This window comes from Mirounga leonina, unplaced genomic scaffold, assembly GCF_011800145.1.
Source record: "Mirounga leonina isolate KUSES-001 unplaced genomic scaffold, KU_Mleo_1.0 Mir_150, whole genome shotgun sequence".
In the NCBI taxonomy this organism is placed as follows: Eukaryota; Metazoa; Chordata; class Mammalia; order Carnivora; family Phocidae; genus Mirounga; species Mirounga leonina.
The window spans coordinates 2,682,971-2,696,006 of record NW_023270374.1 but is presented as its reverse complement, the minus strand read 5'-3'; the positions used below and the strand labels follow the sequence as shown (position 1 = coordinate 2,696,006).

The 13,036-nt window shown below is 41.0% G+C and overlaps 1 long non-coding RNA gene across 1 annotated transcript; it reads right to left on the bottom strand.

Moving 5' to 3' along the window:
- Positions 1 to 270: 270 nt before the first annotated feature.
- Positions 271 to 4,298, bottom strand: LOC118011181. The gene is made up of 2 exons (XR_004679420.1): positions 3,300 to 4,298; positions 271 to 2,578 (listed from the first exon to the last, which is right to left on the bottom strand). It is a non-coding gene; the product is annotated as an uncharacterized LOC118011181 (long non-coding RNA).
- Between the last annotated feature and the right edge of the window lie 8,738 nt (positions 4,299 to 13,036).

Here is a 13,036-nt window from a genome sequence, read left to right as displayed (position 1 = left end):
GAAATACAGTTATAAGAATATCAATAAGAAACAAATACGTGATATCAAATATAAAAGCCTCTTTATGGGTATTTAAAATCACAACACCTGGTGCTGCATCACTTAAATACCAGAATCTCAAAGTGGTAATTGATGCAAACAAACTGTTGAGAGATCTGTAATATCTACAGTGTGGTGTGAACTATCTGTGATTTCAGTGTTGATATTTCTTTTTCAATAATGCTAGGATATGCTAAGTTCCAGGTAGAGATTAGTGAAAATAAGGATGTATTTTTTTTTCCATTAAGTTCATGGAACCCCTGAATTACAAACTACTGACTTAAAAGAATACAGAACTACCTTGGTTAGTCAGATAGAAGCCTCTGGAACTATGTTTTGTCAAGGTGTATTTATGCTATTTTAGACTCTCCCTTTATTTTTTATGTAATATTTATTCATAGCATATTTTGTTTTTATTGAAAACACAATACATATTTGGAAGGAATGCTCTGTCCTTGAAGACACTCCTCATGAGAGAGCCAAGAAATCCAAAAATGTTATTTGAAAAACTTCAAATATGCTTTGACGTCTGGCAAACATTTACTGTGGGATAAGTTCTTGGCTCAACTGCATGCGGGATGAGAGGCTTACAAGCGAAGCATGTGTAGAGAACATACCTTACTTAGCTAGGAAAATCAGAAAAGAGGACATATTTTTGTTAATGCTATGTAACAAAATTGTATTTTAATATATACTTTAAATGTATCAAATGTAAGAAATCCAGCAACAAAAACATTTATCTGTCATAAAACTAACTGCACATAATCTTTTTTGAGAATTAGATACCTGAATATTTAGTTAGCATATGTAGGATAGTTAACGAATTATAACTGATACATCCATTGGATGGAAAACTGTGGAAATAGACGATCTATCTGATTTAGAAAAAAAATCCTACATATCATATAACGTATAGCTAATAATGTATATATTAATAAAATTATCTGTGTTGAAGCATAGCAAATGATTTTCACTTTCCTCCATATTTTTGACAGCCAACATGTATTTCATAACTAACAGTTTCTGATTCTTTATAAAGAAGGTAAAATTATTTTTTGGCAATTGAAAGCTAGTGACTTTGAAAGTAATTTGGTTAATAATATGCCACCTATTTTTTGATGTTTCATGCAAAATAGAATGTATTTTGAGTCACTCTTAGCTCACTGCTTTTGAAGCATTTAATGTGGGTGTCTTCATCAGGATCATGGGAGAGCCGCCCTTGTGGACTAAGGAAGAACTTGGGTTTCTGCACCCCAGAGCTCAGTGCACACGTTTCCCCAAACACACATTTCACAAGTGAACAGATTTTTATCACAGGGATTCAATCAGACCTTGTAGTAGAGCCGGGTCCCAACTCAACGGCAATATAATTACCAATTTACTATTTAGTTGTTACATCTTGTGGCTTCTTGGTTTGGGTTGTGGAAAGGGAGACAATCAGAGCACCAGTTAGGACCTATGTAAGGGAGGAATTCTGTGGATGCAGGAGGAGGGCAAATTTTCTCTGTAAAAGGTCAGGTAGTAAATGCTTCAGGCTTTGCTGGCCCTTTGGTCTCTGTTGTAACTATTCAACGCTGTTGTTGTAGCATGAGTGAGCATGGGGGTGTCCAACACAATTGGCTATCTACCTGCTAGGTAACAAATCTTCCTCAAATTTAGTGATGCGAATAATCGATATTTGAACCACCCCTCCCCCATTGTCTAGTCAGGTTATTGAATAATATAGACCTGAGTTCTTTCAGTAACTCACAGATGCTGGTGCAGGTAGATGGCTTGTTTCCAACGACATCTGGTCAATCAGGGTTGCAGACTAGCTGCTGCAGATCTTTGGTGGCTGCCGTCCTGCAAGATGGTTTGACAACCTCAGGTGGTTTGACTGGGAACATCTTGAGCTTGAGAAGGCAGGCCCTGCGGGGAGTGAAGGAGTCACAGAGAACAGCTGCAAGGAGGGAGTTTTACTCTGGGGTCAGGGTTGCCAACATTTGAGACTGTCACTCAGAAATTCCACTTCTACCCACAGGCCTCGGGGTGCTTGAGGCTTCATCAAGCTTTTAGGAGAGAGGGACAGGAGTGGCTCCCCACTGAGGGACCTTCAGATCCCGCTCACCCCCATGCTCAGATCCCACTCACCTGCATTGAGAGCCAGCCCACCCATGGAGAGACAGGGAAGCATTCAGTCCACACCCAAATCACTGGGAATACTTTCCAGACTGAGAATCATTCTGAAGCCAGATTCCAGAGAAGCACTGTCATAGATTCCTCTTTGGGGTCTCTTCTCCTTTGGAAGGAACTTTTGGGACATTTAGCAAGATCCTGCTCTCCAGAGTCCCTTAAAGTGTTCTCCAGAAAGGGAAGTCATGGGATGCCTACTTGTCTCACTCCACAGGCAATAGAGAAAAATGCTTTTCCTTGGAACTGGTTGTACTTTTATGATCACTTCTGGTGACCAGCTGGCCACTGAAGAACCTCGGAGCCAACAGATGCAAGGGAGAATTCTGGCAGCATTATTCATGATGCAAATTTAAATCTCCAGCTGGTTCTATGGAAAGCAGATAAATGCATACAGCTGAAAAATAGAGTAAATCCAGAACTTGAAATATGCCACAGAGACACTCTGTAACTCTATTTTCTCACAGTGTGTAGACTTTCTGCTCTTTTCCTGTGGCCTTGAGCTTGGCCAACATTTTCATATTTTATCTTGCAATCTAAAAGTTGTTATTTTGTTGAGAATTAAGCAATCTCTGAATCTGGGGAAAATAATGATTAAAAAAAAGTATTTGGCTTCCTAATTCTCAAGAAAGTGTTTGCTGCCATTTCCATTTCTGGCCCAGTAGCTTTCCAAGCAGTTGAGAATGTCACTCAAATAAGTTAGTCCCCCAGGCTCAGTAGAATTGACAAAGATATGGACAGCCTACCCCAGAATATTTGGGCATTGCTGCCTCTAGCAGAGTGGGGGGCATCTAGGGTTGGAAACAGGGTGGCCCTGCTGTGATGCAGGCTGAGGAAGAGGAGGGAATCTGCCAACCAAGGTGACTGCAGCCTTGTCCCTCAACATGTGATCCCCAGACTAGCATTCTCACCTACAACCTTGTTAGAATACAGCATCTCTGATTTCATCCCATGCCTTCTGAATCAGAATCTGCCTTTGACAAGATCCTGGGGTTTTGGTACACCCAAAGTTCCCTAGCATGGTTATGCCCCAGGAGGACCCAGCAGGGCAACTGAATGGTCTAATTGAGATGAGAGGCTCCTTCCCTCACCTCCATTAGAGTTTCAGTGATCCTCCCTAGATGTGTGGAAAGGCACTCCCAAGACCATCAGCATCATTATATCTTCTCTCTGTAAACACCATTCATCACCTTGTGACTTGTCAGAAAAGCAGATTCTGGGTGCAGCCGAGGCCTTCTGAAACAGAAACTCCAGGAGTTAAGCCATCTGTGTTTGAGCATGGATTTCTGGGGATTGTGATGCACACGACTGAGAACCACTGGCTCGTGGCATGTGAGACATGAATGAAGTGGCCTCCAAGGCTTTGATCATACCTCACTATCCCCATCTCCTTTCCTGGGCTTTCCACTCTGGGTCCTGGTTCTGCCAATATGTCCATGGAAACTTCAAACACAGTTCTTGGCTCCAGGGAAACATTTATCCCAAGTCTTATTCTAATGATGTAGTAGGGATATACTTTTAAGCCAAGCAAGTTGGAATTTGTAGAATTTTGCCAGGAAGACAGAAGGTACAGCTGGTATCATGGTTATGAGGCAGACAGTCATGCACTGGGATAAAAGCAGAAAGATTGAAAGAATCCAAGATGCTAAAAGCATTAAGAATTCGTAGCCTCATCTATGGACTATCAACCTCTGGACTTCTTGTTGGGGAGATAAATCAGTCTTCTTCTGGTTCTACCACTATAATTGGATTTCTGTTACATGCAGCCAGTCATAGGCCTAGCTGGTACAAATCTGAATAAATTCAAGTATAGCTTCCTGGATTGTCATTTATCTGATCTCATTTCTGTAAACTTCAAGGCCCGACCCCTATTTTTAGTCAAATATTATCATTTAATAGTATCTTCTATATGTTCATTAGATCATATCCCTTAAGCCAGGGGTCAACTAAAGGGACTGATAGTCACTATTTTAGGTTTTGCAGGCCATTTGGTCTCTGCCACTGTAGGGTGAATAAAAGTGCTGTGTCCCAATAAAGCTTTATTTGTGGACTTCGATTTTTTTTTACAATGTTCTCATGTCATGAAATATTTTTCTTCTTTTGATTTTTTCCTTACTACAAAAACATGTAAAAACCATTTTTAGCTCATGCGCCTTACAAAAACAGGCAGCAGGTCAGATTGGGTCTGCAGGTCATAGTTTGCTGACCCCTGCCTTAAACATATTAAAAAGAGAAATCCCAGATGATGCAGACCTTGCTCATAGAGTTTTCCCTAATTCAAAGAAGATATGCAGACAAAAAGGTAAAAATCCAACAACTAAAGTAGCACTTTAGTAAGGGGCAATGGTGGGGAGTGGGCCCAGCACTAATTTTTACCCCATTTTACCCCATTATAGATGTATTTATCACTGTTGCACAACTCTTGTGGGTGAAAGAGAGGCTGCTGAGTACGAAGGAAGAGGGAGAAAGAAGCAGCAGGAGTGTTTAAAAAGTTGGAGAAGAGAAGGGCGAATTAAAAGGACCAGAGGCTTTGAACTGCAAACAGAGAAATACTGTTCCATCCTTCAAGTTCAAGGCCACAAAGCTTCCCCACGGCTCCCAGATAGAACCATAAATATTGAGTTGACCTTGCCGAGGCTGATCCCCTTGGAATCCTCCATTATGTGGTTTCCAGTAAGCTGTGAGCCTATGCTTTACATCTCTCCATATTCTGAACCCCCCACATCCAAGACAGAAACAAGCCCTTTTCACCTTTGGTTCCTTAACTAGCTCAGTGTGGTCTGCTGCACAGGAGCTTCCATACCATGAATTAGTTCATACAAGGTTAGCAAATGGGAACCATTTGTACTAGTTCAGACACTACTTTTCATGCACTATTATTAATCACTCTTTAGTGAACACTCTGTCACTACTACATTCTGGAACAAAGCTACATTAAAAAAACCTTGGAAATATTTATAATTTGTAGTGAGTAGCTTAGTATGTGAGAGAGTATGTTAGTTTCTTATTCCTGTTGTAGCCAACTACCACAGATTAGTGGTTTAAAACAAGACACATTTATTATGTTAATGGTTCTGGAGGTGAGAAGTTCAAAATCAAGGTGTTAGTAGGGCTGTATTCCTTCTGGAGAATCTAGGGGAGAACCTTCCATGTTTTGGAAGTTGCCTACATTTCCTGTCCCATGGTCCACTCCATCTTCAAAGCCAACAGAATAACACCTGCCAATCTCTCTCACTCTCTGACCTCTGCTTTGGTTGTTGTATCTCTTTCTCTGACTCTTCTGTCTTCCTCTTCCATTTTTTAAGGAACTTGTGATTGTACTGGGCCCCCCAGACTGAGGCTGTAGATCCAAAGATAATAAAGGGTTGATAATAAAACCAAGGCAAAAAATCATTTTGCCCAAATGACACAATTGCCCTAACATTTCTGATCTAGGACATGGGTCAAATATGGCAAACATAGTATTTGGATTGTGTTTTATGAAACCTTTAGGGGCTTATAAATGACATATTTAAAAACACCATCCATCTCTTTCCTACCTAACCTGTTTGTTCTTAAAAATACCATTTCAAAAATAATTCCATTTCCGAATTTCATTCAATTTCTTAAATTTCACACTTAAAACTACAAGACGGTCTGCTGATTCCTGGGGCAGATGAATGACACAGACGATGTCATAAATCCTCAAAGAGGATTTCTTGGCCAGCTGTACTCTGGCATTCACCACAGCCAAGCATGGGAAATCCACGTCCACACATCTTTTCTCTGTCATCTGAATCAGACTTGCCTGGATTTAGCAGCAAAAACTGTAAGAACTCCAACCCTGTGTCAAGGTTGAGCCTTTGTCAGGGCCGCCAAACCGGAATTTAAAAGGTTCAGTTTACTTATAATGCCACATATTCCTCTTTCTCTTAATTTAATGAGGAGCAGGAGAATTTAAAGTAGGAGAAGAAAGACAAATGGAAATAAAAAGGTTGTGTGAGTTGTTTCCTTCCCAGATTTGGTTTGTCCTGTGCCTCCTTCAGAAGCCAGAGCTGGTTCAAGAACTAAAGCTTAGATGGCTACTCCCTCAAACACATCGACGTGGGTGGTCTGACCCCACCAGGTTATCTGTGACCCCCACACTGACCAGGACATCATTTATTGCTCACTTTCAATTCCCCTCACCCAGCAATTAATTTAACTTCTAAGACAGTCACCTTCCCTGGCCAAACGGTTGAAAGATGGAAGCATCATCTTCCAAGAAGGCACACAACTTAGACCCCATTAAACCTGAAATAGAAAATGTAAGAGGCTATGCCAGTTTCTCCTCCACTTTCAGAGTGGGTCCAGAACAGTGCTGTTGAACTTGAGCGATGTTTATGGCAAAAAGAAGTGATCAGAAGCAGGAAAGCACTGTAAAGAATAACAGTCCTTCATTTATAGAGCAATTTTATTTGCTTTAGCAATCTAGTGAACGGACAGAAAATTTCTGTTAACGGGAATGTCGCCCAGCGGGGTGCATGGTAATAAAAATGTCACCATCAAATATGTTATTATAAGAAAATGTGTTTTCTATATTTTGCCACTTGCATTTTATATCCCTTTAAAAGGAGGTGTAGAATAGCCTTATGCACAGTGTGGGTTTGCCTCTGAGATGTGCCAAGGCTCTGTTCAGACAGACTTGTGAAATGCAGCTTCAAACTAGAAACAGCTCAGGTGTTCGTCAGTTAAATGGATGCACAAATTGTGGTGTGCCCATTCCATGGAATTCTATTCAGCAATTGCGAGGAGTAAACACACAATAGCAGGGATGAATTTCAGAAGAATTGCACTGAATGAAAACAGTTTTACACAAAAGAGTAGGTTCTGAGTCCATTTTCATGAAGCTTTTTAAAACTAATCAATAGTAGGGGAAAAAAATCAGAGGAGCAGTTGCCTCTAATGAGAGCCTGGGGTTGGGGGAGTGGTCATAATTGACTGAGAAGGGGGGTGAGGAAACTTTCTGGGGTGATGGTCATGTTTCTTACTTTGATAAGGGTATGAGTTACAAACGTGTCTGCATCTGTCAAAACTCGTGGAATGGTACACCTAAAATTTATACATTTAATTATATGTTAATTTTACCTCAAAAGAAAAACACAGCCATAAACAATTACTGGACTCCAGTTAATGGCATGTGCTGACGTGTTTAGGAGGAAGTATACTGATGTCTGAAACTTACTTTGAAATGCACCCAAAATAAGATGTTTTGATGGGGGGCGCCTGGGTGGCTCAGTCGTTAAGCGTCTGCCTTCGGCTCAGGTCATGGTCTCAGGGTTCTGGGATTGAGCCCTGCATCGGGCTCCCCGCTCCGCGGGAAGCCTGCTTCTCCCTCTCCCACTCCCCCTGCTTGTGTTCCCTCTCTCGCTGTATCTCTCTCTGTCAAATAAATAAAATTAAAAAAAAAAAAAAAAAGATGTATTGATGGGTGGTTAGATGGGTAAGCATGTGATAAAACAATTAGAGTACAATATTAGTGGTGGAATCTGGGTGGGTGAACATTTTGCCCTGACTTGAGGGAAACTCACTTGCTCCTTTAAAGATGGATGCCAATCTTGATTTGCAATCAGCATCTGCTTTAGGCACTACTGGGGGGATGTCCATTCACATGACACCTGCAATAGCAACCACAGTGGGTTTTCTGTGACTGCATCCTTGTCCAAGTCAGGGAGTAGTTAAAGGACAGCCAAGGGAAGAGCCTTGCGAGGGCCAAGGTCCACCGCCCAGTGGCTGACACCCAACACCATCCTGTCTGAGAAGTTGCACCAGCTCTGAGGTTCCTTCTAATCGGCTCCCGTGTGCTCTTCCAAGGCTGTTTTTCTCTTCTTCTTCTTCATGCCCTCCTTCCAGCTAAACTGTGTGCTCCCTTTCTTTAGCATTCCTGAGTGCTACCCAGAAACTTTCCCCTCCCACCTTCTGCTTCTACATCACAGACCTCCCTGCCCTGGGCGGCTGTGCCAGGTGCTCCTCATTACAACTCTCCTCCATCTCGCAATTTGCATGTCTGTACCTTTCCCACCTTTCTCAGCACTGTGCCCACACCACCCACCACTTGCCCTCTTCATTTCTCCCACCCCATCCCTTCCCTTCATCTCATCCATCACATGTACTTATTTTATTCCTCACTGAATGTATGTAAACATACTAATATGCGTATATGCATATACATGTATACACATAGGTGGTGATTACATATTTATTTTGTTTACTTCTCTTCCCTCTATCTGCTCCATAGAGTGGGCCACATGTCCATGTTATTTACTTATGCTTAGATGTAGGGCACAATGACCAGCACATTTTAGGCTCAGGATAAATAGCACTTGTCTGAATGAGTAATGACTTCTCTTCTTCTCAGCCTGTTTTGGCTCCTACCTTTTCAAATAGTTGAGCTTAAAACCCTAGCTCAAGTTCCAACATTAAAAAAAATAATAATAATTCTATTATTTTTGTTTTTATTCTAGACACATATGTTTCTCAAAGGATTTGTAAGCTCTCTGAAGGCTACAACCAAGTTTTACATCCCTATTACAATATTTTATGCACAGGAAGAAATCACAAACATCTATGGAGTGATTATTTTCTGTCGAGGAAAAGATTCGTTTTCATTTTTCTTTTTCTTTTGTTATTGAAGTGTAGCTAACACACAAGATTACAGTAGTTTTAGGTGTATAGCATAATGATTAGACAATTCTATATGTTATGCTATGTTTACTACCAGTGTAGCTACCATCTGTCACCATACATTATTACAGTACCATTGACTATGTTCCCTATGCTGTACCTTTCATCCCCATGGCTTATTCAGTCCATTCCTGGAATGGACTGTACCTGGAAGCCTGTACCTCCCTCTCCCCTTCCCCCATTTTGCCCATCCCCCCAAGTCCCTCCTCTCCGGCAGCCATCACATAGCTCTCTGTATTTGAGTCTGTTTCTGCTTTTTGTTTGTTTACTTCTTTGTTTTGTTTTTTTAGATTTCCCATATGAGTGAAATCATATGGTATTTGTCTTTCTATGTCTGACTTGTTTCATTTAGCATAATAGCCTCTAGGTATATCCATGATTTGGGGAATGACAAGATCTTATTGTTTTTTATAGCTGAATGAAATTCCATTGTATGTATATATCACATCTTTTTTTTTTTTAAAGATTTTATTTATTTATTTGAGACAGAGAGCATGAGAGGGAGGAGGGTCAGAGGGAGAAGCAGACTCCCTGCCGAGCAGGGAGCCCAATGCGGGACTCGATCCCGGGACTCCAGGATCATGACCTGAGCCGAAGGCAGTCACTTAACCAACTGAGCCACCCAGGCACCCTATATCACATCTTTATCTATTCATCTATCAGTGGACACTTGAGTTGCTTCCCTATCTTGATTATTATAAATGATGCTGCAATAAACAGAAGAGTACATATATCTTTTCTAATTAGTGTTTTCATTCTCTTTGGGTAAATACCAAGTAGCGGAATTACTGGATCGTATGGTAATTCTATTTTTAATTTTTAGAAGAATCTCCATACTGTTTCCCACAGTGGCTGCACCAGTTTGCATTCCCACCAACAGTGTATGAGGGTTTAGCTTGGGACTGTTTTTAATAGTAAATGCCTCATACCATTGCAAACTCTTATCTAATTTTTTCAGAAATTAAATTTGCGATGGTGTTAGTAGACTTCAGAATATAATGCCTCCAAGAGCCACAAACATACAGGAAGGATTTTAAAAGGTACTGAATCTAGACCTCTGAGGACTTTTGCTTTATTGAATTCTTAGAATATTCCTGGGTCCTCAGCCTGCCCTCCCCCACCAGTCCTTCATTTCATTGCAAACAGATGAACACATGGAACGAGCAAAATCTGGAGGTGAGCTGCCTGGTGTCTTCATTGTGGACAGGTGCAGGCAAAGAGCTAGGCCTGGGCCCCAGCAAGGTCTGGTGCACACCCTCCTCAGCCCCATCCTAGTGCTGACTCTTGGCCCTCACTGTGCTCTCTCTGGGCTACAGGTTCCTCCTTTCTGCTGTTGAGGATGAAAACCACCTCTAGTGACGTGTCTCAGAACCTGTCCAGGAGAAGATGTTTAATGGTTTTCTCAGCTACATTTTACAGTATTTATAAATTGCTTACCTTCCATCCTTTGGTATCACTTACCAATTGTCCAAGTCCTAGGACCCTCCCAGTGATGAGAAGAGTTGCTGAGGCCTTGGATGCTAACAGATCCTGGGAGACTCTCGTGGGGATCCAGGTGGCAGAGACAGATGTTGCTGGCAATACCCAAACTGAAGAATGGGATATGAAGGAAGAGGCAGCATAGGAAGTCCCATTCAATCAGAGACAGATGGTCACATTGGCAGAGGGGGACCAGTTAGCTTACTGAGCTCTCAACAGCCACCTTGGATACAAGATTCCATTTCACTTAGCAACTGGCATGAATTTAAAGATCCACTGATTGGTATGTATCAATCTGTAAGACTTGTTTTGCAGCCAATGTCCTGAGATGCACATGCATGTACACACACACACACATACACACACACACCATGCACCCACCCACCCTTACCTTCCCCCAGCCCCACACCATGCACCCACCCACCCTTACCTTCCCCCAGCCCCTTTCCACACAGCCCTCCATCTACTCCTCTGTCCTAAACTAGCTCTTAATAGATTTTACTCATAGTAAAATAAAACTCTTAAAAGGTCAAACTTTCTTTGCTTTCCTTTTTTTTTTTTTGATCTGGGGTGAAAAGATATCATCTTCTTGAATGATACAGTGTACACTCTACCTAGTGAAATAAACAGAACCAGAAATGTGTCTCCTTGTGCTATTCTTTCATCAACATTTAGGGACTGACATGGTTTTAATAAGAGCAAGGTTCTGAGGAGTCAGACAGGCTTCAGTTTAAATCTTCTGATGCTCATGACATTGGACAGATTGCTTAAATGTCATTAAGCTTTAATTTCTCCACCTGTAAATCAAGCATAATTCATAGTGCCTAGTGCCTAATGAAACAAGGCATTTAGCACAACGCTAGGCACATAGGATGAGCCCAAGCAATCATTACTACTCTTCGCCCTGTTTTCATGATTGCTATGACCTGTCAGTTCCCCTTCCCTCCCAAAGTGAGGATAAAAGCCATATCTTAGAGTTAGAGGACACAATCTGGATGACGCAGTCAGTGTCACTCTGAATCCCTGGATCTGGCCCATGGACACCCAGGATGGACAGTAGAACCAGGAAGATGGGTGGGAAGTGTCGAGAACTTGTTACAAAGAAAATGGATGTTGCCATTTATGCTGTTGTCAGCAATTATACTGCTATTAACATTGCTGCCCAGACCTTGTTGGCCAGGGAATTGTTATGAAGATCTATAGCCCGAAAAACTTGAAGCTTATGAGGATATAGGATCATCTTTAAGAATCTATACGTCAAGGTCATACAAAACTTGTGGACTAATCTTCAGTTTTAATTTAAAATTACTGTGTCAGCACTTCATTATTTAGATGAACTATAGGAACATGTGCTTGTCTTGTTGGGAGAGAAAAGAAGGTGAGTCTGAAGATAACCAACTACAGAATGTTTTAAATGGTAATGTTGCAGACACTCTGTGACCACTCCCCCTTCCCAATCCATAAGCCCTACTTTCTAATCCTCCTTCCAATGCTTAGGCTAGAGATGGTCATGTTGTCCAATTCTAGCCAACAGAATATAAAAACACTGCACGGTGAGCGACCTGGACGGTCCCTTCAAAAATGACAAGCTTAGGATCTGGTTCTGGTAAAAATAAGTAAATAAACAGTAGTAATAATTTTGGACAAAATATGAAAAACAGCCATTTGAAGGCACCGGGGAGTGACTGAAATCAGGCAGAAACTGCAGGGACTTAACCCTTTAAAGGAGGAAATTATTTGGATGAGATCTATGTTTATTCATATTTTCCCTGAACACACACTCAATTCACAGAGTGTGGGGTAACTAAAACACTTGCAGACAGTCCTAGTATCACTGACTAGAAGTGTCAAAGGATGGAGTTCAGGGTTTGCACAGCTGGAAATTAAGAGGGTAATCTTAGAAAACAGGAAGCCACAGGGAAGAGCCCCCAAGTCATCTAAATGTAAGCAACACTTAAAGTTTTGACTAACCCCCTGAAATACATGCATAAGGGAGAATCCAAGAAACCCGGTGGAAATTAACAGATGATGACAGAGGGCTGAGCGTGCATGTCTGCCACTGACCACCACAGGGAAGACAGAGTTTAAAGTTTAAGTCCCACCAAGTTAGGAAGGCTTGATAAACACGTGGGCTTTTCACTGAAATCCCCCCAAAAGCCACACCTTATGTGACTTTTATGTCCCAGAAAAAAAGGAATTTACTCTACAGTTAAGGGGAAAAACAATAAAAGATACATGCCTTAATAAAGCATAAAACCAAGTCTTCACGAATTCTATATAATCAACCAGGAATTTAACAGCCTGGTAGAACAAAAGTCAAATTCACAAAACAGAGGAAGATTATACAAACTAGAGCCTCCAAGGTGTGTCAAAGTCCACCATACAATTTAAAACACTAGACATTGAAAGAAATAGGAAAAAAATGACCCATAATTAAAAAAAAATTAGAAACAGGTGTTGAAATGAATCAAGTAGTGTAATTAACAGATAAAGACTTTAAAGAAACTATTATAAGCACATTCAAAGAGCTAATGAAAAAGATATTCTTACTGAATAAACGATCTCAGCAAAGAAATGGGAACTGTAAAAAAAAATGGAAATTCTAATACTGAAAAGTACAATATCTGAAATGAAAACTTTACATTAT